Consider the following 25,342-nt stretch of genomic DNA (forward strand, 5'->3'; position numbering starts at 1 on the left):
AACCTCATCCTGTGATTCGCCCTCATCTGTATTCATAGGCGGCTCTATTTCTGCCTGCCTCCTCGTCGTGGTCTCACCCCTCTGGGCGGCTTTAGCTTTTCCCTTTGGCGGCATTTTCGAAATCACAACATACACACACATTAGGGAGGAATTTTATCTTATACTTGGCTCTATCGCACGATCTCGTATGAAGAAAGATGGTCATTTTCCTAAATGCCGTAGCCTCTCGTTTATTAGCGTGGCGCGCAACACACCATAAACAAGACTCTACTAGACACGGCTCGTAGACACTTCCTAGGACTGAACTGCTCTGATACCACTTTTGTCACGACCCGAACTACGGGCCGCGACGGGTATCCGGGGCTAACCACCGAACACCGCTCACTTTACTGCTTATCTGCTATCATTCATACTATATGCTCATATCATATAAAAACTGTCATTTTCTGAAATACATTTACTTTTATAAACATAGGCCCTTCGGCTATCAAAATAATAATATACATGCATATACACAAAAGCCATGGGACCAGACTACCCACACTGCGTATCTACGAGCCTCTACTAGAACACTGAACATATGGACGGGACAGGACCCCGCCGTGCCCGAAATACATGTACACAAAATAATGTCTCAAATAGCACCTCCGGAATAAGGGAGGGCTTCCGTAACTCGTCGCTAGCTACGCGTAGATCCGCACCGTCTCCTTGTCTACCGTGGGCATGAACACAGCGTCCAAAGAAACGGACGTCAGTACGAATATTGTACTGAGTATGTGAAGCATGAGCAGTAAAGATGGAGAAACATAACTGTAATACATGAGATGACATAAGATGGAAGACATTGACATTCTCTTCATAGTACTTACACGCTTTCCGTAGGACGTTCCATATTCTATTTCGTGCTCGTACACATACATAAGTTCATACCTTTTACTTACTTACCTTTCATATCTATTCTCGGTCATACTCATGCTCGTATCATGTGCTTTGCATATACATGGCCCTTACTCGGCACTTACATGGTATTAACATATCCGTTTTCTAATCACTATCATATACATAGCATAAGCGTACTCGTAAAGATATCATATACTTATCTCATTCGTACTTACGTGGGTGTGATGCACATGGAATAATCATACATATAACATAGTCATACTAATGAAAATATCATACATGTAACATAATCGTATTCGTATAGGTCGGTATCATTCGTACTCGGCCCTCTTGGACTCGATACATACATGTGTACGTATACATCACATAGGGGTATCATGAACTTAACATAACTAGTCACCATTCTACATTCGTCATAACATATGCATATACTTGTCATCATGTCGCATTTATTTATACACATTTGATCATTATCCGTATTCGGCCTCAGAGGCTCGACAACATATCGTATTCGGCCACGAGGGCTCGACAGCATATCGTATTCGGCCACGAGGGCTCGACAGCATATCGTATTCGGCCACGAGGGCTCGACAGCATATCGTATTCGGCCACGAGGGCTCGACAGCATATCGTATATATCTCATATCGTACATGCATTATAGGTTCATTACTATTTCTCGTTTCATAGTCATGTAGTAGCTTTGTTTTACTCTAGCGTCATCATATGCTTATCATCATATCATATATATATATATATATATATATCATATCGTAATATTCGCGGACCATATAGGTGCGGTGTAATAGTCAATATCACCATATACTCATTACATCATGCTTATCGTACGCTCATCATAATATGCTTATCATAACTCATCGTGGTAAGCTTGACATCATATACGTATTACAATACATGCATAGGGACTCTTAGCTATTCATACTTTATCGGGGTGACATAAGGTCGTGGCCCCCGATGTCATTATGAGCATTCTTACGTATTCTGCCTCACCTTGAAGGAACAAGCATAAGGTGAGTGTGCACAATGATCAATATCATTAAATTACATAAATGTCATCATTAGCTTCTTAGAGGCATCATATCATAGGCTATAGCATTTCTAGACTTTAGCTTACTATCATCATTATCGTATTCATCTTATATTTCTTATCTCGTATAGCTATTCATGAGAGAGGACTCTTAACTTTCTTGGAGATAAAACATTCATGGTAAAAGAGGAGATTCATGCCATAGGACGCATGCCTTAGAAGGAAAGGGATTAGCCTCACATACCTTTGCCGCTTTACTATTCTATTGCTCGCTTGTGCTCCTTAAATGCACTCGTTCACCTTCAATGAAATTCGTATCAACATTAGCTATATAACCCCATGAAAACGTACTTACTAAGGCTTTGGGAATTTGGGCAGCATTTCCTTTGTTTATACTACTTTCCGCCATATTCCATATCAACTCCCAACATTCGTAATAATCATCATGATATCACTAATAACAATTGTCATTCATTCATATGATTCGCATTTCATAATTCACCTCAATTTCCCATAATCATGACTAAAAATCCGTCGTCGTATTCTTTCATACCCAATATTTATTTCATGTTCTATAAGTCATTTATAACACATTTATATCATCAACATATTCATTTCCATGATCCAAGCCAACTACTATTCAATAATGACATTTTTCATCCATTTGATGACCCATTTGTGGTACTCTTCTACAATCCATGAATCTCAACTTATAAATACTTCAAATAGCATGTAAAGGTCATGAATCTTACCTTAAATGATGGAGGAACAAGCTTGGAGTGGTAATTCACCCTTAGCACCAAAACCCTATTTTATCTCTCTTGGGATTTCTTGACTTGGATGACTTTTAATGGGTTTCCTTCACTTGATTCTCTTGATTTCTTGTTGTTGATCTTAGATTTCTAGTGATTTCTCATGGATGAAGTGTTTGGAACACTCTAGAGGCTTCTTGTGTGGTGGAGGAATGAAATGGAAATGAAAAATGAAAAGAGAATGGTCCCTTATATAAAAATGCAACTCAGCCCGATGGGAATATACGTTCCAACATACGGTCCGTATAAAATATACTGGCCGTATGTTGGACCGTATATTCGGTCCAGTGAGTCATGGTGTTCTGGGCTGGATCTACGGCTGGACATACGTCCAGTATATTTTATACGGCCAGTATGTCTGGCCGTATGTCCACCCAGTTTTCCGAGTTTTGTTTCGTCGACTCGTTTGATCTCCGATCCTTATGGAACCTTCTTAACACTTGTTCAACACTTCAATATCATTCTAAGGGACGTTATAGCTTTTCTTGGGGCATCATTAGGACATCATTAACTCAATGCTCAAAATTCTCATCCGTTACACTAACTTGTGACTCGCTTCTCTTAACAAGTTTCTTTCCTCAAGTCTAATATCTTTGGAAATCTTAATTAGGACTACCAATTGCTCTTCCTTGCTTATCTGACCCTCGTGTTCATCATGCTCTTCGTGATTCTACTCACTTGTACGCTAAGGGAAATTTTCCAAGGTGTAACACTTTAGCTTTTGGAAACAAGGTGGTTATGGAAGCATTTATGGGATCACAACATAAGAATCATGCCTTTGAAAGAAAGGGACGAGCCTTAACATAATTTTCCCTAATCCTCCATAATACTCTATAACCCTCCATAATCTTTCACAACCTTTCCATAACATCAAGAGAGAATATCAACATCAAAATCTCAAAGAAAATTCATGGGAGATAATTGTTCTTATTTCTCTTCAAGGTGGTGGTGAACTTGATCTTGGAAAGGGGTGAATGAAGTGGAGTTCTTCCACTATAAGGTATGTTTTCCCTATTATTATTTACATGATTGAGATGATGTAAAGGTTTAGGAATTCTTAGAAAGGAAAGAATCATCGGAGAAAAATCATAAAGAGTTGAATTGAAGTTGATGGCCATGAGGTGAGTTTGAAAGAGAATTTTGGATTAATTCGAGACGAAACTGAATATGATTCTTTGATTATGGTATTATGGATGTTGTTATGGTTGGTTTGGAAATTGGAGAAATATCGTGTGGGATGTTTTATGGAATATATTAGTATTGATATTGTTGTTGATGTTGTTGGTATTGTTTGGGAGTTGTTTTGGTATTTGGAGGAGGTAAAGAATATAGGGGAGATGTTGTCCGAATTTTGGCAGATTCTAAAAATATTTCATTTGAATGCTTGAGACAAGTGTATGATATTAAGCCTAATGATAATATGGATGGTTTACGTGTAGAGTTGCATGCTTGGAAGAATAAACGTTGAACAACTAAGGCGACCGGAAGGTATGTTAAGGCTAGTCCCTTTCTTTCAAAAGGCATGATTCCTATGTTACGATTCCATATTTGTTTCCATAACCTTCTTACTTCAAAAAGTTAGAAGTCCATGATTTTTAAAAGCTTCTTATGATACTAAAGATGAGATGTTCTCTATGATGAACATGATAATGATGATTTTATATTTAAAGGTTCCAAGTTTATGATTTCAATGTTATTATGAGAATGTTGAGTTATTTCATAATTTTCTTGATTTTATTCGTTGTTGTTGGTCTCACCTTATGTTACTTGTTCCTTCAAGGTGAGATAGAGCGATGATGATTGCTCCATAATATAAATCGGAGGTTACCGACCTTATGTCACTCCAATAGAGTAGTAACTTTTAATTGGGCTCTCGTGCATGTTATATGTATTTATATATATGTGTAATTTAGATACTTACCGAGCCTTAATGGTAGGTCAAGACCGCACCTTAATGGCCGGACAAGATACTACATATATTTCATCGCGCCTTAACGGCCGGACAAGACCGTGCCTTAATGGCCGGACAAGATACTATATAGATAACACCGCGCCAACATGGCCGGACAAGACCGCGCCTTAATGGCCGGACAAGATGCTATATATATTACCGCGCCTTAACGGCCGGAAAAGATATTATATATGTATATATGGAAAAGTCTTTTTTAAAAAAAAGCTAAGATGCATGACATCCGCCTTAAAAAGGCATCCAGAGGCACACGTTGATCTCTTTTATATTACTTTATCTTCATACTTTCATATGTTATTTCTCATGTTCGGTAGCTATTACTATATTATTATTCATGCCTTACATACTCAGTACACTGTTCGTACTAACGTCCCTTGACGCTGCGCTCATACCCGCAGGTAGACAGGTAGATGGATCTGATCCATAGGAGCTTCAACAGCGGAATCTCAGGAGCGCTCCACTTACTTCGGAGCTGCAGTCTATTGATATCGGTCTTCATGGTCACTTGTAATCTATGTAGAAGCTCGTAGGCATATGTGTATAGTTAGACGTTTCATAACCCTACCAGTTCATATTGTTGTAACATTTTAGTAGCCTTGACGGCTAGTGATGATGGACACAATTGTTGAAGATTATATAGAGATGTGCCGTTATGTTGTGATATATGTCCTTACCGATTATGACAGCCGTAAGCTATCTTTATGGTCTACCTAGAAATGATTACGAGATGTATGCTCAGAGGTGCTCGGTGTGTTAGCTCCGGGTGCCCATGATGTGGCGTGATTTTACACCACAATTGATGCTTTCCGGCTGTAAGTTTTACTTGTTTTTAAGCAAGTCTATGTGATTTTACGTGGTTTTTATTGTGTTTCAGGTAATACGAGGTCCCTAGAGCCTAAGTGTGGAAAACAAGCAAAAAAGAGGAAAAAAGTTGATCACTGGAAATAACTGGAGATTCTGGAAATTTTGTTGGAAAATTACTCTGCGCGTTCGCGCAGGTAATCCACGCGTTCGCACCCACGCATGCCAGTGACTCTGCCCGTTCGCGCCAGTAGGTCATGCGTTCGCGCTGAAGTAAGAAGGGTTCATGCTGACGTCATCTACGCGTTAGCGCAGAAAGATGGCGCGTTAGCGCTGAAGGTTTTCAGGCCCAGTCCGAGCAGAACTTGGATTTTGACGATTTTTTCTATTACAGTTCATTTAAAAGCCAACTGGGAAGATTGTAAAATTATCTTTGGCATAAAACACAAGTTTGGAGGCTAGGGTTCCTACGTAAATATTCTTTCTTTTATTTAATCCTTGTTTATGGGAATTTCTTGGTGACAATTAAGATTGATACTCTTGTTGTGCTTATTTATTGATCGACATTATTTTTAATCAAGTAAGTTATTGTTATTTTAATTATTCTTGTTCTTCAACGTTTCTCAAGGGAGTAGCTAACCCTAGGACTTGCCCATTTACTTTGTTTGAAACTTGGAAGAGGAAGAACGGGATTGGGATAGAATAATTAACATGAATTTGGGGCGTTAACCCTCATCTAATGGAAATTGACCTAGGAATAGGCGATGCCACTTGTAGCCATATTCGGGTGTTCTTAATGCTCCTAATTGCTTGAGGGATCTTCAATTGGGTAGTCTAGTTAATCTTCGGAAGAAGTTAATTTAGAGTCATTATCCGAGGCTAAATAAAATAAACTTGCTATTATTTATAATTCGTGAAATATATTGGATCGTTACTTGAGAAGTAGTTTCCTTTATTCCATTCTTGTGGCCATTGATCAATTTACTTGCTTTTTAGACTAGAATTTATATTTCCGTATTTTATCAAAACCTTATCAAAAACCACCATTGATGCGTTCGGTCTATCTATTGTTAGTGATAATTCCTAATCTGCTAAAATTGCCTACATATTGTTCTCTGTGGGATTCGACCCCAACCTTGTTGGGTTACTATATTTGACAACGTCCGCGTTATACCATTAATAGGTGTAATTTGAGCGTATCAGCCCGTCATGGCCCTTTGGTTGGGTCATGACAAAAGTGGTATCAATTTGTCACACCCCACCCTAGGTAAGGCGTGATTTGCACCCGGCACCTTGCGAAAACCGAGCGAACCAACTTACAACTCACATGCTCTATGTCTCGAATGGCAACAATAAGATCAAGAGGCCAAATATGAACATAATATCATGCATAAGTATATGTACAATAGACCCATGATTTCGACATTACTACTATCACACTATGACTAAGCTATACACAGGAACTGTCTGCAAAGCCTCTATGAACATGACTAAGGTATACAAGTTGGGACAGGTGCCCAGACATACCCTTAACACAATTCATATATATATATATATAGAGAGACTCAGACTCGGCAATGCTCCAGGAAGAAGTGGAGCCACCACTCACGACCAGTACCTGAAGGCAGCTTATGATGAAAGATCCTCGTCTCGTCTATCTACACCTGCGGGCATGAACGTAGCGTCCACAAGAAGGGACATCAGTACGAGCAATGTACTGAGTATGTAAGGCATGAAGAGTAGTATGATATCAGAATGAAGATAACATAAGATAAAGTAAGTAATTATACCTCGTACATAAGATAAAGTAAGTAATTATACCTCGTACTCTTCTTAAGATCTCTGTCATGTAAACTACTCGTCTACGCGAAAAACATTTCATACAAATCCATACACAACATACATACATACATACATACATACATACATATGCATTCACATACACTTACTATACATACATCTTTCATATCCGTACCCGGCCCTTTTGGGACTCGGTGTCATCCGTACCCGGCCCTTTCGTGACTTGTTGTTATCCGTACACGGCCCTTTCGGGACTCATTTTTATCCTTACACCGCCCTTTCGGGCCTCGTTGTTATACCCAACTGATCAGTGGGGGTGCAATGCATACATACATACATACATATACATAAAAATACATAAACGAAAACAACATCATCATTAGCATTATCATTATCACTATATCCTTCCTTAGAAGATCAAATATCTTAAGGTGATGTCGATGATGTCATGGGAGTCTCGAGAATCATGGAGTATTATGGAGGATTAGGGAAAATTATAGAAAGTTATGGAAGGTTGTAGAGATTTATAGAACTCTTTAGAAGTGGGAAGGATGAGAAAATGGTGAAAATTGATGAAAATTAATGGGTTGGAGGGGTATTTATAGGTGTGTGGGGGTCGGGGTTACTGTAGCACCCGGGGGTACTGTAGCACACGGTTACTGTAACAGCATTTTTCTACTTCGTCCGCCTAAATTGTAACGTCCATAACTCCCTGCTCCGATGTCGCATTGAAAAACGGTTTGTTGCGTTGGAAGATAGACTCGAAGAACTTCATTTTAGGCTTTTCAAAAACCTTAAAACTCCTTATTTACCTGGAGATATACCCCTCAAAATTTGACCCAAAATTCTATCCAGAATTCTGCTAACTCTTTTTTCCAAATTTTCGACAAAATTATTTTCTTCGCTTTACTTGGTCCCGGAATATTCCGAAACTCTCCATACATGATATTTATCATTTATCATACTTGATAATAGTCATTTCCTTTGGTTCCAAGGTTGTTCTTCCCGATTACGACTTACGAGATCGTAATGCATCCTTTACTTCACTGTTACGTTCTTCCCATGGCTTGGCCTTCCAAAACTTCATGGAACGTCTCTGATACTCCATTAATACAGTGAAGTACGTGGCATACTCATGCTCTAAAAGTGCGAGGTGTAACAGGGGGCCTCCTATGGTAGTTAACAACTTTGAAATCAGAAGCGGATTAATTCAGACTGTTCAACAATCCTGCCAATTCACTAGAGAACCAATTGAATATCCACACAATCACTTAATTGATTTTCTTGAGCTAGTTGAAACAACTAAATATAATGGGGTATCACCTGATGCAATTAAGCTAAGGATTTTTCCTTTTTCTCTATAAGGTGATACTAAAGCCTGGTTATGTAGCTTGCCTCGAGGATCCATTACAACATGGGATCAGATGACTCAAAATATTCAGAACAAATATTTCTCTCCTGCTAAAACAACAATATTGAGACAAGATATTAATAATTTTTTCCAGATTGACACTTAATCAGTTTACAAGGCTTGGAAAAGATTAAAAGCTTTATACAGAAAATGGCTTCATCATGGAATCCTAGACCATATGCTACTATACATTTCTATCATAGGCTAAAATCGTCATCTAGAAATGTTATAGATGCAGCTGCTAGAGGTTCCATAATGGGAAAAACCATTGATGAATCTTTACAATTATTAAATGAAATTTTTGAAAATTCAGTACATTGGCCAGCTGATCGTGTGACTATTAAAAAGGCAGTAATGGTAAATCAGATGGATGTTTTGAATATTTTAACTCCACAAGTTGCATCTTTAACACAAAAGCTCAAAACCTTTACGATGAATCCACAACAACTCAATCAATCTGAAGGATGCCACATTTGTGGTGAGGGTCGTCTTAATCATGAATGTCACCAGTAATCCGAATAACGAGTAAGTAAGCTTAATAGATTACAAAGTTTAACCTGATGAGAGTCCCGTGGCTCAAAATCACCCAGGATTCCAGTGGAGCAACCCAAATGGTGCTGAAAACTCCCATTAGTTTCAGAAGCAGCAGATACAGTGACCACCTGGTTTCCAAAATCAAAACAAAAGTCAACAAAAATTTCAACAATATCAATAACAACCTCAAAGGAATCATCAGTCGATCCTTGAAGACATGATATACAAATAAATTAAGGCAGCTGACGAGAAAATGAAAAGTCAAAATTCAGCCAATAAAAATTCAAAAATTCAGGTAAGTCAATTAGCAACCCTTATGTCCGAAAAAATCCAAGGTGCTCTGCCTAGCAACCCCGAGAAAAATCCAAGGGAGCACCTAAAAACCATTTCTCTGTGGCTAGGTAAAGCCCTTAATGATCCATATTCTAATAAACAAGGCAAACCATAGAAGATGGTACATGGAAATGAATGTGAAAATGAAAAAGATTAAACGTTCTCAAAAGAAAAAGATGGTAACCAAAAAAAGTTTCAAGAACAAGAATTGATTAAAAATGCCCCTTCTGTACCTCTACCTTTTCCCCAAAAGATGAAGAGAGAAAATCTAGACAGACAATTTTCAAAGTTTCTAAAGATTTTAAAACAACTTTACATCAACATACATTTTGTTAAACCCCATATCTTAGAACTAAGGTTAGACTCGTATCGTTAGACTTTTAGTGGAAAAAATAAAAGCTGAAAGTTAGAACGTGTTACGAAAATGGTTGATAGGCCTACTTCGGGCAGCCGTAACTCCTTGATTAGTTGGGAATTTGGAAAGTACCCTCAATGAAAGTTGTAATACGTGTAAATATATTTCTAATTGAGATAAGGACCAGACCAATCAGAGATCAGAGCAAGGAGATATGATCATCTCAAGATGGCTAAAAGTAAGGCGTTTAAAATTCGATAGAATCAGCTAAGTTTTCAATATGTCTTACTTCCATCATAATTTTGTAAAAGCCCGTTGAGAATTTGAGAAAACTTAAAACATAAAAGTTGTAGATCTTTGAAATACCTTTCCAACGATATATTGTGAAGGATGAACGGAGCTTTTTGCTAGGAGTTATGCCCATTTTACCAAACGCTATTACAAATGGCCTATGGAGCCTCCCTGGGCGACGCCCCAGGCGCCGCACCAGGCCAAAATCATTGAAAATTGTAAAATTCTTCAGGTCCTATAATATAGGCCTAGTGTGCTGCCCCTGCAACACTCGAGGCTACACACCAGGTCAAAATATGCCTGAAACGACCTTTTTTTTTCGAATTTTATATGTACTCAACTCCGAAAAACTTTTCCCATTTCATTCTAAACCGTCTTTTTGGAGAGAAAACACCCTAGAGCTTCCAAAAAGTAGCCAAGGTGAGTTCCTACACAAACCCGATTGATTATTACATCAATCTAACAAATATTAATGCTAGAATCCACATCTATTCCATAGATTATCGGTTGAATCTTTGTCTTTGACAAAAGTACCCTAGAATCCGAATTGAAGAGGATTGAACTTCAAAAAGGTAATACTTCTACTCTCTAATTAATTATATTTGTGAATTGACGAGTTCTTGGGAGAATCATAAATGGGTTTGATGGAGAGTATTATATGAATTATGCTAGTGTTTTGGATTATTAACTTAGGATTGCTGTAGTCATATGGGTGATGAAGAATGATGTTGCTTTCATCAAATTGAAATTGTAGAATCACCTAGAAGTAATAGAATGGAAATTGAGTGAAGAAAACGCCACTAATGAAGGTTGTGGAGCTTTATGCCGACTAAGTGTTTGATAAAATGCTTAGGTGACCAAAGCATGGATATTATTGCTAATATGGAATCCCTTTGACTTATGTTGCTATAGATTAAAGTTGAAAGGGTTGACGAAGGTTGTATTACACTCAAAGGCCGGAATTAAGTTATGTGAGGGTAACTCTCTACGTTTGGAAATGTTAATGATTCTCCCTACGCCACATTCGTTTACAACGTTACTAATTGCCTCAGAAATATAGTTAAGCTTAGTTCCTTGAATAGTTGCAGAACTTCTATTCTCTAGTTTCAAAATTCATTCATGAATTTCATTCCAAATATTGTGAGCTCAGTACGTAATCAATATAGACTTGTGTTTGATAGCCACGAGTCTCAGTCTAGAATACTCAACATGTTTATAAATAGTTAAAGCTTCAGTTCTCATAATTAGTTCATGAATACATGTATGAGTGAATTATTGCACAGTATGTCAGTGTTGTATCTTTAAGCATGATTCTCAGTTTCTTTATGTAAATTGCTTAAAGATGAACGCGTGTGTTATTGGGCCTAAGGCCGCAGTTATGTATATGTATACTTGGGCCCGAGGCCACAGTTTGTGCACTTATGTATTGTTCCTGAGGCCGCAGATTATATACTTAGATAAACAGGTGGTTCCTCATTCAGAACAGGGAGTATTCATATCTTTACTTCCTATTTTCAGTTATCAGTTATCAGTTATTAGTTATCAGTTCAGTTTCAGTTTTAGTGGTTACAATTCTTTCTTTCAGTTGCTTTACATACCAGTGCAATTCAAATATGCTAACGTCCCTTTTGCCCGGGGCCTGCATCTCGCGATACAAGTAACGCTTTACACGTTGACGATTCTTCTTGCTAAGACCTTCTCGTATCAGTTGCTCGGTGACCCCAGTTCCCTTGGGGCATTATCATACTTTCAGTCTTTATAGTAGTTCTGTCAGTGTGGTATGCCGGGAGCCTTTTCTCGGTAAACAGTAGTAGTTCAGTACTCTTTAGAGGCTTCGTAGACTATAGTCCAGTCAGTCAGATGTCTAGCAGCTTTTGTGTTAGCCTTGTCGGCTACTTATTCAGACTTTTAGACTTATTCAGTATTTCCTCATTTATGATATTTCAGTCAGACTTTTAGTAGATCAGCATATGTTAGTGTTATTTCTGCATTTAATATGTTTGATATCACATGCTGATTCAGCCAGCCAGTTGGTTCTGTCGGTCACATGCAGACAGGCACCGAGTGCCGTGTTATGCCAAAGCCATGGTTCGGGACGTGATAAAGCTTGGTATCAGAGCTTAGGTTCAAAAGTCCTAGGGAGTGTGTGAAGCCGTGTTCTGTGGGGTCACTTTTATGTATCTGTGCATGCCACACATATAAACAGTTGACCACCAAGATATTCAAGACTGTTTCACTTCTTTCATACTCTAGATCGTGTAGTTAGAGCAGTACTTTTAGGAATTCTTTTAACTCGTGCGAATTGCGTATTTCAAAAAATGTCTTCTAAGAGAATATAAGCTATGAACCCAAGGGCTGCTACTGATGCTACGCTAAGGAAGGACTCGCAGACTCAAAAAGTTTGCATCAGGGCATAGGGACTTGCACCGGGTTTTTTACCCTAGACTTCATCCCCACTAGCTATAGAGAGGCCAACAAAGGTTCATACTACAGTCACTCTGCCATCTAGTTCCACTGATATGGATGTTAGGACAGTTACTTATATGCTCACCCAATTTGTGGGGCTCCAAACACTGACGCTCATGAGGAGTAGGTCAGTTCCATGTTGGCGAGTTTACGCAAAAGAGATAACTCTGTAGGTAACATTCACTCTGAAGGATCTCGAGAAGGTGGAGGTGGACAATTCTTTAGTTGGAGTTTATCAGGACCTACTTCATTTACCGCTAGTGCACCAGCTCAGAAGTTCAAGTATGATCGAAAGGGTCAGTCCAGCCTAAAACATAATTTGAAGGCACCAAGTTCCAAGTTATAAGTTAGTGTGGGAAAAAGGGTTTTTCAGAATCTTATTTGCAGCAAGTGTAGTAGGAGATACAAGAGGTGTGCCACTCAGGAATGGATGGGTCTTTTGGGTGTGGCCAGCAGGGTCACTATCTGAGGGACTGCCCATCAGTGGGACAACGCTCCAGAGGTAATGTGGCTCGGTCCATAAATTCAGTAGTCCTCCATAATTCTCAATCCCTAGTGGGGCGCAGTGCAGCTAAAGCTAGTGATACAAACAGAGGGCACAATTACTTGTATACTTTAGCAGGTCATCAGGACTCAGAAGCATTCTGAGATTTCTCTACAGGTATGATGATGATAACTCTAATGTCAAACCCTATAGGGAAACATGCTATGATCTTAGCCATATCGGGCATAAATTGATTTCCATGGTTCTTAATGGAACCTAACAGTAGAATACATAGGAGTCCAACACGTTTTACAAAGCTATGTTTTTCATACGACTCATGCACATGAATAAGAAGATATAGTGTACGAAAAGGGAACCAAAAACAGACGATATTGAATAAGTTTAATTTGTTCAAGTTTATTCAAATTAGAACTAGAAAGTACTATGCTAGTAAGTTACTACAAGAAGCAGATATTACTATGAGGGAAAAGATATGACAATTACCTCTTAGGTTGTGTGACTAAGTGTTTACCTAAGATATTTATAGTCTGATATGATTTTGACGTGCATAGAAAGTTTGGGGTTAGTTGTTCCAATGTTTAGTTTAAGACAAATGAAATTTCCCTAAGTGTGGTTCATGTCTATAGTTTAGAAAAGATAGTATACGACCGTAGAATAGCGTCGGATGATGAGGGAAGTTAGAAATAACCTTTTGCTTCATTTTAGTTACTCGAAGCAGAATAAGAGGACATAATTCTAGCAGATGGTTAGTAGAAGAATAATGAGTAAGTTTCGAGTAGATACAATGAGTTAGTGATTACAGCTGGACTAGTAGAGCACGATTTGATTTCCTTAGTCAGGTTAACACTAGTGAGTGAGTAACAACCTGTTAGAACCCAAGGGTTTAAGTTAAATTTGAAGTATAGTGATTTGTGGAAGAAGAAATCAGCTAAGCTATACGAGAACGAACTAGAGATGAATAGCCTTTAAGAGTTATCAAAAAGGAGGTTTCCCTAAGATTAGTAGTGTAAGCAGAGTTAAGTCATTCAGAGTATGTATGATAGTTGCGAATACATTAGTTTTCTGTTTATGTAAATAACTTAGCTTTTCTAGTAGGAAAGCTTGCTCATAAGTGAGTCAAAAGATAAGTCATCAGTGATGTAAAGTGAAATGAATTGCAAAAGATAAGGAAAGTTGTTTAGACCCAGAGGATGGTAGAGTTGTTCTTCAGAACGGGGTTGAATCCTCCTTAGTAGCCGAAGTGAAGGAGAAGTAGTTTAGTGATCCTTACTTATTGTAGCTGAAGGAGGGGATTCACAAACACAAGACTACGACTTTTGAATAAGGGGGAGATGATGATACTTTAAGGTACAGATAGATGATGATACTTTGAGGAAAGAGGCGGACTATGCATTCCAGACAAAGATGGGCTCAGAGAGCAGATCATGTCAGTAGTCCACAATTCCAGGTATTCTATTCATCTAGGTTCCAAAAAGATGTATCATGATATAAAGGATATCATGATATTAAGTAGATTTATTGGTGGAACAACATGAAAAAGAACATACCAGATTTTATGGCTAATTATCCAGATTGCCAACAAGTGAAAGCTAAACACTAGAGGCTTGGCGGGTTGGCTCAGAGTATAGAAATTTCCGTTTGGAAATGGGAGATGATAACCATGGACTTCATAACAGGTTTACCTCGCTCCTTTAGAAAGTATGATTCGAGTTGGGTAATTATAGATCGACTTATCAAGTCAACTCACTTCTTGCCAGTGAAGACTACAAATTCAGCAGAGGATTATGCCAAGTAGTATATCCTTGAAATTATCCGCTTGCACGGGAATCCTTTGTCCAATATTTCAGATCGTGGTGCTCAGTTCATAGCGAGCTTTTGGAAATCCTTTCAGAAAGAATTGGGCATAAGGGTGAACCTCAGCATAGCTTTTCATCCTCAGACAAATGGCCAGGTAGAGCGCACTATTCAGACTCTTGAGGATATGTTAAGGGCGTGTGTCCTAGATTTCAAAGGTAATTGGGATGACCATTTGGCTCTCATTGAGTTTGCTTATAATAATAATTACCGCTCTAGTATCCAAATGGCACCATTTGAGGCCTTGTATGGGCGGAGATGTAGGTTGCCAATTAGTTGGTTTAAGGTTGGTGAAGCAGAGTTGTTAAGGCCAGACTTGGTTTATCAGGCTATGAAGAAAGTCAAGTTTATTCAAAAGCATTTGAAGATGGCTCAATGTCACTAAAAGTCCTATTCGGACGTGCAGCGTAGAGACTTGGAGTTCCAAGTTGATGATTGGGTGTTTCTGAAAGTTTCGGCTATGAAAAGAGTTATGAGATTTGGGAAGAAGGGGAAGCATGTGTTCACATAATCATGTAATCATTTAGTTCAGTAAGCATGTGTTCACGTCAATTTTGTGATCACGTGCCTCAGCTAGTCAGTTTCATGTATCTGAGTTACAGAGTAAACTCTGCCACGCTTCTGTAAAGTCTTAGAATTAGCCGCGATTATAACAAAGACCATCATTGGAGGATGGATGATCCCAAGGGGGAGATAATGTTATACCCTGTATCTTAGAACTAAGGTTAGTCTCGTATCGTTAGAGTTTTAGTGGAAAAAAAGCAAGGTTTGAACATTTTGTGAAAATAGTTGATAGGCCTAATTCAGGCAATCGTAACTCCTTGATTAGTTGGGAATTTGAAAAGTACCCTTAATGAAAGTTGTAGTACTTATAAATATCTTTCTAAAAATATGAGGACCAGACCAATCACAGATCGGAGCAAGGAGTTATGATCGTCTCAAGATGGCTAATAGTAAGGCGCTTAAAATTCGATAGAATTGGCTAAGTTTTCGATACGTCTGCCTTCCATCCCAATTTAGTGAATATCCATTGAGAATTTGGGAAACCATAAAACATGAAAGTTGTAGATCTTTGTAATACCGTTCCAACAATATATTGTAGAGGCTAAACAGAGCTTTGGGCTAGGAGTTATGCTCATTTGACCGAACGCTATCAGAAATGGCCTAGGGCGCCTCCCTGGGCGACGCCCTGGGTGCCGCGGCAGGACAAAATCATTCAAAATTGTAAAATTCACCAGGTCCTATAATATAGGCCTAGTGCGCCACCTCCTGCGACACACCTGGGGTGACGCACCAGGCCAAATTATGCCTGAAACGACCTTTTTTCGAATTTTATCTGTACCCGACTCCAAAAAACTTTTCCCACTTCATTCTAAACCATCTTTTTGGAGAGAAAACACCCCTAGGGCTTCCACAAAGAATCTAAGTTGAGTTTCCTACTCAAACCCCATTGATTATTACATCAATCTAACAAAGATTAACGCTAGAATCGTCATCAATTCCATAGATTATCGGTTGAATCTTCGTCTTGGACAAAAGAACCCTAGAGTCCGAATTCAGGAGGATTGAACTTCAAAAGGTAATACTTCTACTCTCTAATCAATTATAGTTGTGAATTGATGAGTATTTATGAGAATCGTAAATGGGTTTGATAGAGAGTATCATATGAACTATGCTAGGGTTTTGAATTATTAACTTAGGATTGTTTTAGTCATATAGGTGATGAAGAATGATGTCACTTTCATCAAATTGAGATTGTAGAATCACCTAGAAGTAATATAATGGGAATTGGGTGAAGAAAACACTATTAATGAAGGTTGTATAGCTTTATGCCGACTAAGTGTTTGATAAAATGTTTAGGTGACCAAAGCATGAATATTATTAATAATATGGAATCCCTTTGACTTGTGTTGCTATAGATTAAAGTTGAAAAAGTTGATGAACATTGTATTACACTCAAAGGCTGGAATTAAGGTATGTGAGGCTAACTCTCTACGTTTGGGAATGTTATGATTCTCCCTATGCCATGTTCGTTTACAATGTTACTAATTGCCTCAGAATTATAGTTAAGCTTAGTTCTTTGAATAGTTGTAGAACTTCTATTCTCTAGTTTCATAATTCATTCATGACTTTCATTCCGAATGTTGTGAGCTCAGTACGTAATCAATATAGACTTGTGTTTGATACCCACGAGTCTCAGTCTAGAATACTCAACATGTTTATAAATAGTTAGAGATTCAGTTCTCATAATCAATTCATGAATACATGTATGAGTGAATTATTGCATAGTATGTCAGTGTTGTATCTTTTAGCATCATTCTTAGTTCTTTTATGTAAATTATTTAATGGTGAATGCCTGTGTTATTAGGCATAAGGCCGCAGTTATGCATACGTATACTTGGGCCCGAGGCCGTAGTTTGTGCACTTATATATTGGGCCTGATGCTGCAGATTATTTACTCAGATAAACAGGTGGTTTCTTATTCAAAACAGGGAGTATGTCATTCTAGCAGCTTTTGTGATAGCTTTGTCGACTACTTATTCAGTATTTTCGCATTTATGATATTTCAATCAGACTTTTTGTAGATCGGCATGTGTCAGTGTTATTTTCGCATTTAGTATGTTTGATATCACATGTTGATTCAGCCGGCCAGTTGGTTCGCTCGGTCACATGCGGACAGGCACCGAGTGCCGTGTTACGCCTAGGCCGTGGTTCGAGGCATGACACATTTCACAGATTTTTTGACACAAATGCCTTCATATGCTAAATTTCACTAAAGATATTTTGTCAAGTAATGAAAATTGCAAGAAGTTTCTGTTGTTAAGTTTATAGAAAAATGTAGTGTTGTACTTCAAAATAAGCTTCCACAGAAACTTGGTGATCCAGGCGGTTTCACCATTCCTAGCACTTTGAGAGGTGTTCATTTTGAAAAAGCATTATTTGATTCAGGTCCATCAATTAATGAAAATTAGAACTTGGTGAAATGAAAGACATCAGTGTGTCTCTTCAATTGGCTGATCAACTAAAAAACTGAAGCAAATTAATGGCCTCTTTTACATCTTGGCCTGAAGCATCCGGTGGAGGAACCGGAGGCACTGGAGCTGGGGCTGAGGCTCCCTCACGCTCCTCTAATATAGGTGCTGAATGGGAGGACTGAGATCAAGCCGCACTTTGGGACTCACTTTCTTCTACTACCGGTGGCGGTGCTCTTTCAACCCGCTTTTCTGCCACCGTCTTGCCCTTTTGGGCTGCTGAAGCCTTTCTCTTTACAGGCATTTCTAAAATACACAACACATGGTTAAGAAACAAGAAGTTCTTATATCATAGCTCTATCGCACGATTTCTTATGAAGAAAGAAGGTCATTCATTCTTAAAATGCCCGCAGCTTCTTGTTTATAAGTGTGGCGCGCAACACACCCATAATAAAGACTCAACTAGACACGGCTCGTAGACCCACCCTAGGGCTGAACAACTCTGATATCACTTTTTGTCACGACCCAATCGGAGGGCCGCGACGAGCACCCGGTGCTAGCCCACCCGGGCACCCCTTAACATGCTTATACGTCACATCTAGGTGAGCCACATAGTTATATCATGCTTTTCATTCATCATCATTCTAATCTCATTGGGCAACAACACATCTATATCATCATTAACACTATGCCCATATAAATGTACATAAGCCGACAAGGCTGTTAAAATAATATCCCAAAATATAGGCCGACAAGGCCGAACATATCTAACCATATACACATGTCTACGAGCCTCTAAGAAGGGTACGTCATATCATCACATATGGGCGGTACAGGACCCCGCCGTGCCCATGAATATATACACAAAAGAATCTATACCAAAAGCTACAGCTCCGAATGAAATGGAGCTCCGCTATGTAATCCCTGAGAAAATACAGCTATGGATCGAGTCTGTCTCCCTGGCCACCTGCGGGCATGACGCAGCGTCCACAAACAAAAGGACGTCAGTACGAAGAATGTACTGAGTATGTAAAGCATGATCAATATCAATGTGTAAGCATAATCGATACATGTGAAATAACATAGGATGAGAGATAATAGCATCGTCATCATAGTACTTACTTGCTTTCCATAGGGACGTTCCATTTCTATTGCGTATTCGCGTACATACATTCGTATCCATACTCATTTACCTTTCGTATTCATTTTCGTATTCGTATTCATATTTCCTTTCATACTCATGCTCATATCATATACATTGCATGTACATAGCCTTTATTTGGCATTTACATAATCTTAACATATTCGTACTCATATTGATGTCATATGCATAGCTTATTCATACACATATTGATGTCGTATACATAGCTTTTATATAGCATACCCGACCACGAAGGTTCGGTGTTTCACATACCTGGCCCTACCAAGGCTTAGTGCCTGGACCTACCAAGGCTCAGGGTTGTTCGTACCCAACTGTAGTGGTGCACGCGCATCGTCATAAATAAATATACATATATATATATATTCATTATATTCTACCCGGCCATATAAGCTCGGGTTCACAATAGCCTCTCATGGCCACACATACATATAAAATCATATCTATCTTTAGCCTTTTTACTAACGTCATTCATTACATTCTATCTTTAGAGAATTACTCGTCGTATAAGGAACTTAGTACAATCGTATCATTTGAGCATCATAAACTTAATAGCTTCTAGAGATAGGATTATTGAAGAGTATCATAGACTCGTAGAAGGATAATATTTGGCCAAAGAACCATGCCTTATGAAATAAGGGTTAGCCTTACATACCTTTCCGTGCAATTATTCTATCACTTGTACGTTCTTTCAAGCGCACATTCTACCTTCATTGAAGTTATACTAACATTAGAGAATGGATAGCTTAGCATTCATGACTAATTCTAGAGAAAATCGGACAGCATCTCTTTTATTTATACGACTTCCTCCACATCATATATCAGCTCCTAAACATCAATAATAACATTCACAATATCATCACAATAGACTTTATTCAACTACACTATCCTTACATCACCATTCTCTTCAATTCATTCATAACCATGGACATATCTCGACAATACGTCTATTCTCATACAATGTCGATTTCCATACCCTCAATATCATTTATACATGATCATATTCATAATATATCAAGAATCATAACTCATTCCAAACATCTATTCAAAAGTGGCATTATTGCACATTCATGACCCATTTCTTATAGTCTTTTGCAATCCAAGTGTTTCAACTTCCAAATACTTTAAACAACATGGAAACATCATAAAAATTACCTTAGAAGGTGTAGTAATGAACTTCGGGTGCAAATACCCCACTTGAGCAAAACCCTAGTTTTTCCTTCGCTTGGATTCTTGCTTTGGATGAACTTTAATGGGTTTCTTATACTTGATTCACTTGGTTTGATGAAGTTGAACACTAATTTCTCTTGAAATCTTGTGGGATAAATATGTAGATATGTTTTAGAGAGAAGGGGAGTGAAGAGGAAATGAAATGAAATAAAATTGGATCCCTCATTAAATACACAAATCTGTCCCGACCAGAACATACGGACCAACATACGGTCCGTATATTTTTCACTGGCCGTATGTTTAGTCCAGTGAGGCATGCCATTCTGGGCTGGACATACGGTCCGTATCTTTTATACGGCCAGTATGTCCGGCCGTATAATGCCCAGTGGTTCCGATCTTGTTCTCGTCGACTCGTTTGATCTCCAATCCTTATGGAACCTTCTTGGTACTTGTCTAACACCTCAATACCAATCTAAGGGACATTATAACTCTCCTCCAAAATATCTTTAAGTCACCATTTACTCGTTACTCATAAATTCTTTCCGATACTTATCGTAAGCCTTGCCTTCTCTTAGCAATCTTTCTCGTCTAACATCGAATATCCTTGAAATATTACTTAAGGTCGTCAAATGCTATTTATTACTTGTCACAACATCATATAATTCGTGCTCTTCATTAACTTATTCACTGTGCACTAATGAAAAATTTTTCGAGGTGTAACAGGTTAGCCCCGGATACCCGTCATGGCCCATAGTCGGGTCGTGACAAGCGCACTTTTTGCCAGTGAACACCACTGATTTAACAGAGTATTATGTCAGGTTGCATGGGACTCCAGTGTCAATTATTTCAGATCGAAGTGCCCAGTTCACAATAAACTTCTGGAGTTCTCTTAGAAGGAATTAGTACTAAAGTGAATCTCAGTGCCACTTTCATCCTCAGCTAGACGGTCAGGTCGAGAGCATGATTCAGATGCTCAAATATATGTTGAGAGCATATGTCTTAGACTTAAAGGTAATTGGTATGATCACTTTCCTCTTATAGAGTCCACTTACAATAACAGCTATCACGCCAGTATTAAGATGACCTTGTTTGAAGCCTTGTAAGGGCGACGATGTAAATCTCTTATTCGTTGGTTCGAAGTAGTTGAAGCAAAATTATTAGGACTAGACTTGGTTCATCAGGCTATGGTAAAAGTGAAAGTGTTTCAGGAGCATTTGAAACAGACTCATAGTTGCCAGAAGTCCTATTAAAACATGTGGCATATGGATTTAGATTTGCAGTTGACGATCGGGTGTTCTTGAAAGTTTCGCGTGTGAAAGGGAATAAAGGGAAACTTAGACCCAGATATGTTGGACCATATAGGATCCTGCGAAGGATTGATTAAGTGGCTTATAAGCTAGAGTTACCACAAGAGTTGGTCTTTGTGCACCAAATGTTTCATAAGTCCATGTTGAAGAAATGTGTGGGAGATCCATCTCTTATTGTTCTTACAGGAAGAACAGTGGTTAAAGATAACTTATCTTACGAAGAGATTCTTGTGGATATCCTTAATCATCAAGTTTGCAAGTTAAGAACTATGGAAGTTGCCTCAATGAAGGTGTTATGGAGGAACCAAAAGGTTGAAAAGGATACATGGGAAGACAAAGAGGATATGAAGTCAAGATATCGACACCTATCATTTTCTTCTAAATTCTACGCATAGTTTCCATATTTCTAATTACAACGAGAGGTGAGGGAAGTGTTTTATGCATGATTATGCCATACACGTTATGACACCTTAGATGAAACCACGATCCGCCATTCGAGGACAAATGATCCCAAGGGGGAGATAATGTAACACCACATACTTTCGAGCTAAGGTCTAAACTATTAGACCAAATGTCTAGAAAATATTATAAGTGTCAGACATAGAGGAGCTCATGACGTAAGCTCTAAAGAGACAAATTTGGTAGCCATGGAGGTCGTGCCATGACGGTGTAGGTGTGCCATGAGAAAAAGTTAGAAAATTGGCTAAGTCGGGGGGAGGGGGAGGCCACGCGGCATGTGGCCCATCGCGAGGCTCAACGCGAGCAAGGAGCAAGCTTGGAGCTCGTGATACGAGACTCAACATGACCAAGGAGCTCGCAAGGCGAGCTAGAGGGTGTTATTCGCTAGGTAAATAAATACGACCTTTGTGTGTTTTATTCGAATTTTCACATTCCATATTTCGCTTTAAAGCCCTAAGCGCCCGATTTTTCTCCTCTCTTCCTTCCACATCAAGGTCAGATCCCTCTAATGATTCTTATACTATTCTAACATCAATTCATGATTAATTAACATCAATCATCATCCAAAACCTAAGATTTCCAAGGTAAATCCTTCCCAAGCACTCAAAGCAAGGGTTTTGGTGTTCTTCATCACATAAGCAATTTAGTTCGTTAGATTGGAGAGATGAAAGGTATGTAAGACTACTCACTACGCATAGGAACATCATTCTTTTTCCCCACGCGACTTCATCTTGATTACCATGAAATTATCATCAAAAGTTGAGTTATGCCCTAGTTCATGAAAAGACTTAACGCTTCTATACTTTAAATGATAAGGTTTCATATTTCATTCATGTATATCATTCCCAATATCATGAACTCATCATGTAATCTATGTATACTCATATTTTTATTCTTATGAGTTTCAATCATGACACACAAAATGTCTACGAACTATTATTACTCTTCTTCCATAATTGCTCCATAAATCCATGTCTCGTGAAAACTATACTATGTATACATGCTAGAATTATAATATGATAACCTTAAGATTCACATACTCATGACATGAATTACGAATTGACGAACACTTGTACTTGGGCTCGAGGCTACATGTTATGTACTTATACTAGGGTCCGAGGCCACATGTTGTGCACTTATAATTGGGCCAGAGGCCACATGTTATGAACCCCTTATAAATAGGGGACTTCCCCGAGTTAAAAGAAGTACTTTATGATTATGATATTTATGTTAGTCGCGTTTATGTTTCAGTTAACCTGTTATGTCATGTTGTACGTTTATTGATTTGGGCTAACCCATTCCCTTGTACATCCCTTACATTTATTCATTCAGTGGTTTAACATACGAGTGCTATTCCATAGTACTTACGTCCCTTTTGTTGAGGGCACTACACTTCACGATGCATGTTGTAAGACTCAGGATGATCGAACTTCTCGGTAGGATTCACTTCATATCAACTTGTCGGTGAGCCATATTATCATTCGGGATGTTATATTTTATTCCATTCATTTTAGACTTTAAGATATACCGCAGCTTTACCCAGTAAACAGTTAGCCTTCATGTTTATGTCAGAGGCTTCATAGACTAGCATGTCATGTCAGCTTTAGCAGATGTTGTCTTTAGCCATTGTGGCTATATGCTTATGTTTTGAAAACTATTTCAGTATTTCAATTATTGGACTTAATCAGATTTTTAGCATTTAAATGATTTATGATTTATATTCCACACAATTTATGTTTCATGTATGTCAAAATATGTATGTGGTTTGCTCGGTAAAGTTCAGGCACTGGGTGTCGGTGCGCTAGGCTCGGCTTTGGGGTGTGACACAATGTATCCCAAAAATGCCTTCGAGTCAAGCCAAAACTCACATTTTGAAAACTTGGTATATAGCTTCTTTTCCTTCAAAGTCTGAAGCACGATCCTCAAATGATGCTCATGCTCCTTAATGCTATGAGAGTATAACAAGATTTCATTGGTAAAAATAGTAATGAAGGAATCTAGGTGCATCATGAATACCTTGCTCATCAAATCCATAGAGTCGGCTAGGATATTGATCAGCCCAAACGACAAAACTACAAACTCATAATACATGTATCGGGTCTTAAAAGTTGTCTTAGGGATATCTTCTGACCTAATCTTTAGCTAATGATAATCGGATCTTAAGTCAGTCTTAGAAAAGATAGTAGTACCATAAACCTGATCAAATAAGTCATTAATACATGATAATGGGTACTTAGTCTTGATTGTTACCTGTTCTCTTTTGTCGGTAGTTAATACATATACACATATAATTATCCTTATTCATCACGAATAACATAGTAGCATTATCCCAATAGTAGCATCATCCCAAGGGGAGAAATTAGGTCTGTTGAATGCCTCGCTTAATAAATCCTGCAATTGCTCATTCGACTCCTTCAGTTCTATATGTGCTGTCCTATATGAGTGTAACGACCCTCCCGGTCATTATGGAAAATTTAGGTTCACCCTACCAAATAGAACACTTCCAAGGGTAGAAAGAGCTAATAAAACTCAAATATAGATGTCTAAGAACTGGAAACGTAGCTTGTTTGGGATTATTATTTGCTTGTGTTGAGCCCATTAGGGGGGTGACGTAGGAAATTATACCTCCGTTGTGGATTTTGAGGCCACCGGTGAGTCTGTATAGTGTTTTTACATTAGCGTGCATGTTTTGTTTGTGTTTATGAGGCCTCAGATGAAGTATTGTGTGATAGAGTGAAAAACTGGTGAAATTAACAAGCCATTGGTTCAGTGGCACCGCTGCGGCGGTTCTACTGTAGCGGCGCGATCCTCACCATTGCGGACATAAGGGAAAAGGGGGTATCCGCTATGACAGACACTGGACCGCTGTAGCGCTTGCACTATGGGGGGTCCGGGCTCGCCACAGCAAAAGTGGATGAAAGTTGGTATCCGCTACAGTTGGCCCTGGCCCGCTATAGCGAGACTGCTGCAGAGACAGAACGACCGCCACAGTTGTCAACGGGAATAGTAAATCATGCTTTTAAACACTTTGTCCAAATTCTTTATTCATAAAACTCCAATACAGTTTTCAAGGAGCACCTAGCGCAAAATTCTAAGGCTAGGGCAAAAATATTCTTAAGAGCTAAGTCTCAACCCTTCCTCTCTTCACTACGCATTCATCTCTAAGATTATCATCATTCTAATGGGTCTACAATGGTA

At 38.6% G+C, this 25,342-nt stretch overlaps 1 long non-coding RNA gene across 1 annotated transcript; it reads left to right on the top strand.

Moving 5' to 3' along the window:
- Positions 1-3,601: 3,601 nt before the first annotated feature.
- Positions 3,602-5,446, top strand: LOC132060760 (uncharacterized). Its single transcript, XR_009416012.1, has 3 exons — positions 3,602-3,758; positions 4,198-4,246; positions 5,126-5,446. It is a non-coding gene; the product is annotated as an uncharacterized LOC132060760 (long non-coding RNA).
- The last annotated feature ends 19,896 nt before the right edge of the window (positions 5,447-25,342 follow it).

The sequence above is a fragment of the Lycium ferocissimum genome, chromosome 6, assembly GCF_029784015.1.
Source record: "Lycium ferocissimum isolate CSIRO_LF1 chromosome 6, AGI_CSIRO_Lferr_CH_V1, whole genome shotgun sequence".
Taxonomy (NCBI): domain Eukaryota; kingdom Viridiplantae; phylum Streptophyta; class Magnoliopsida; order Solanales; family Solanaceae; genus Lycium; species Lycium ferocissimum.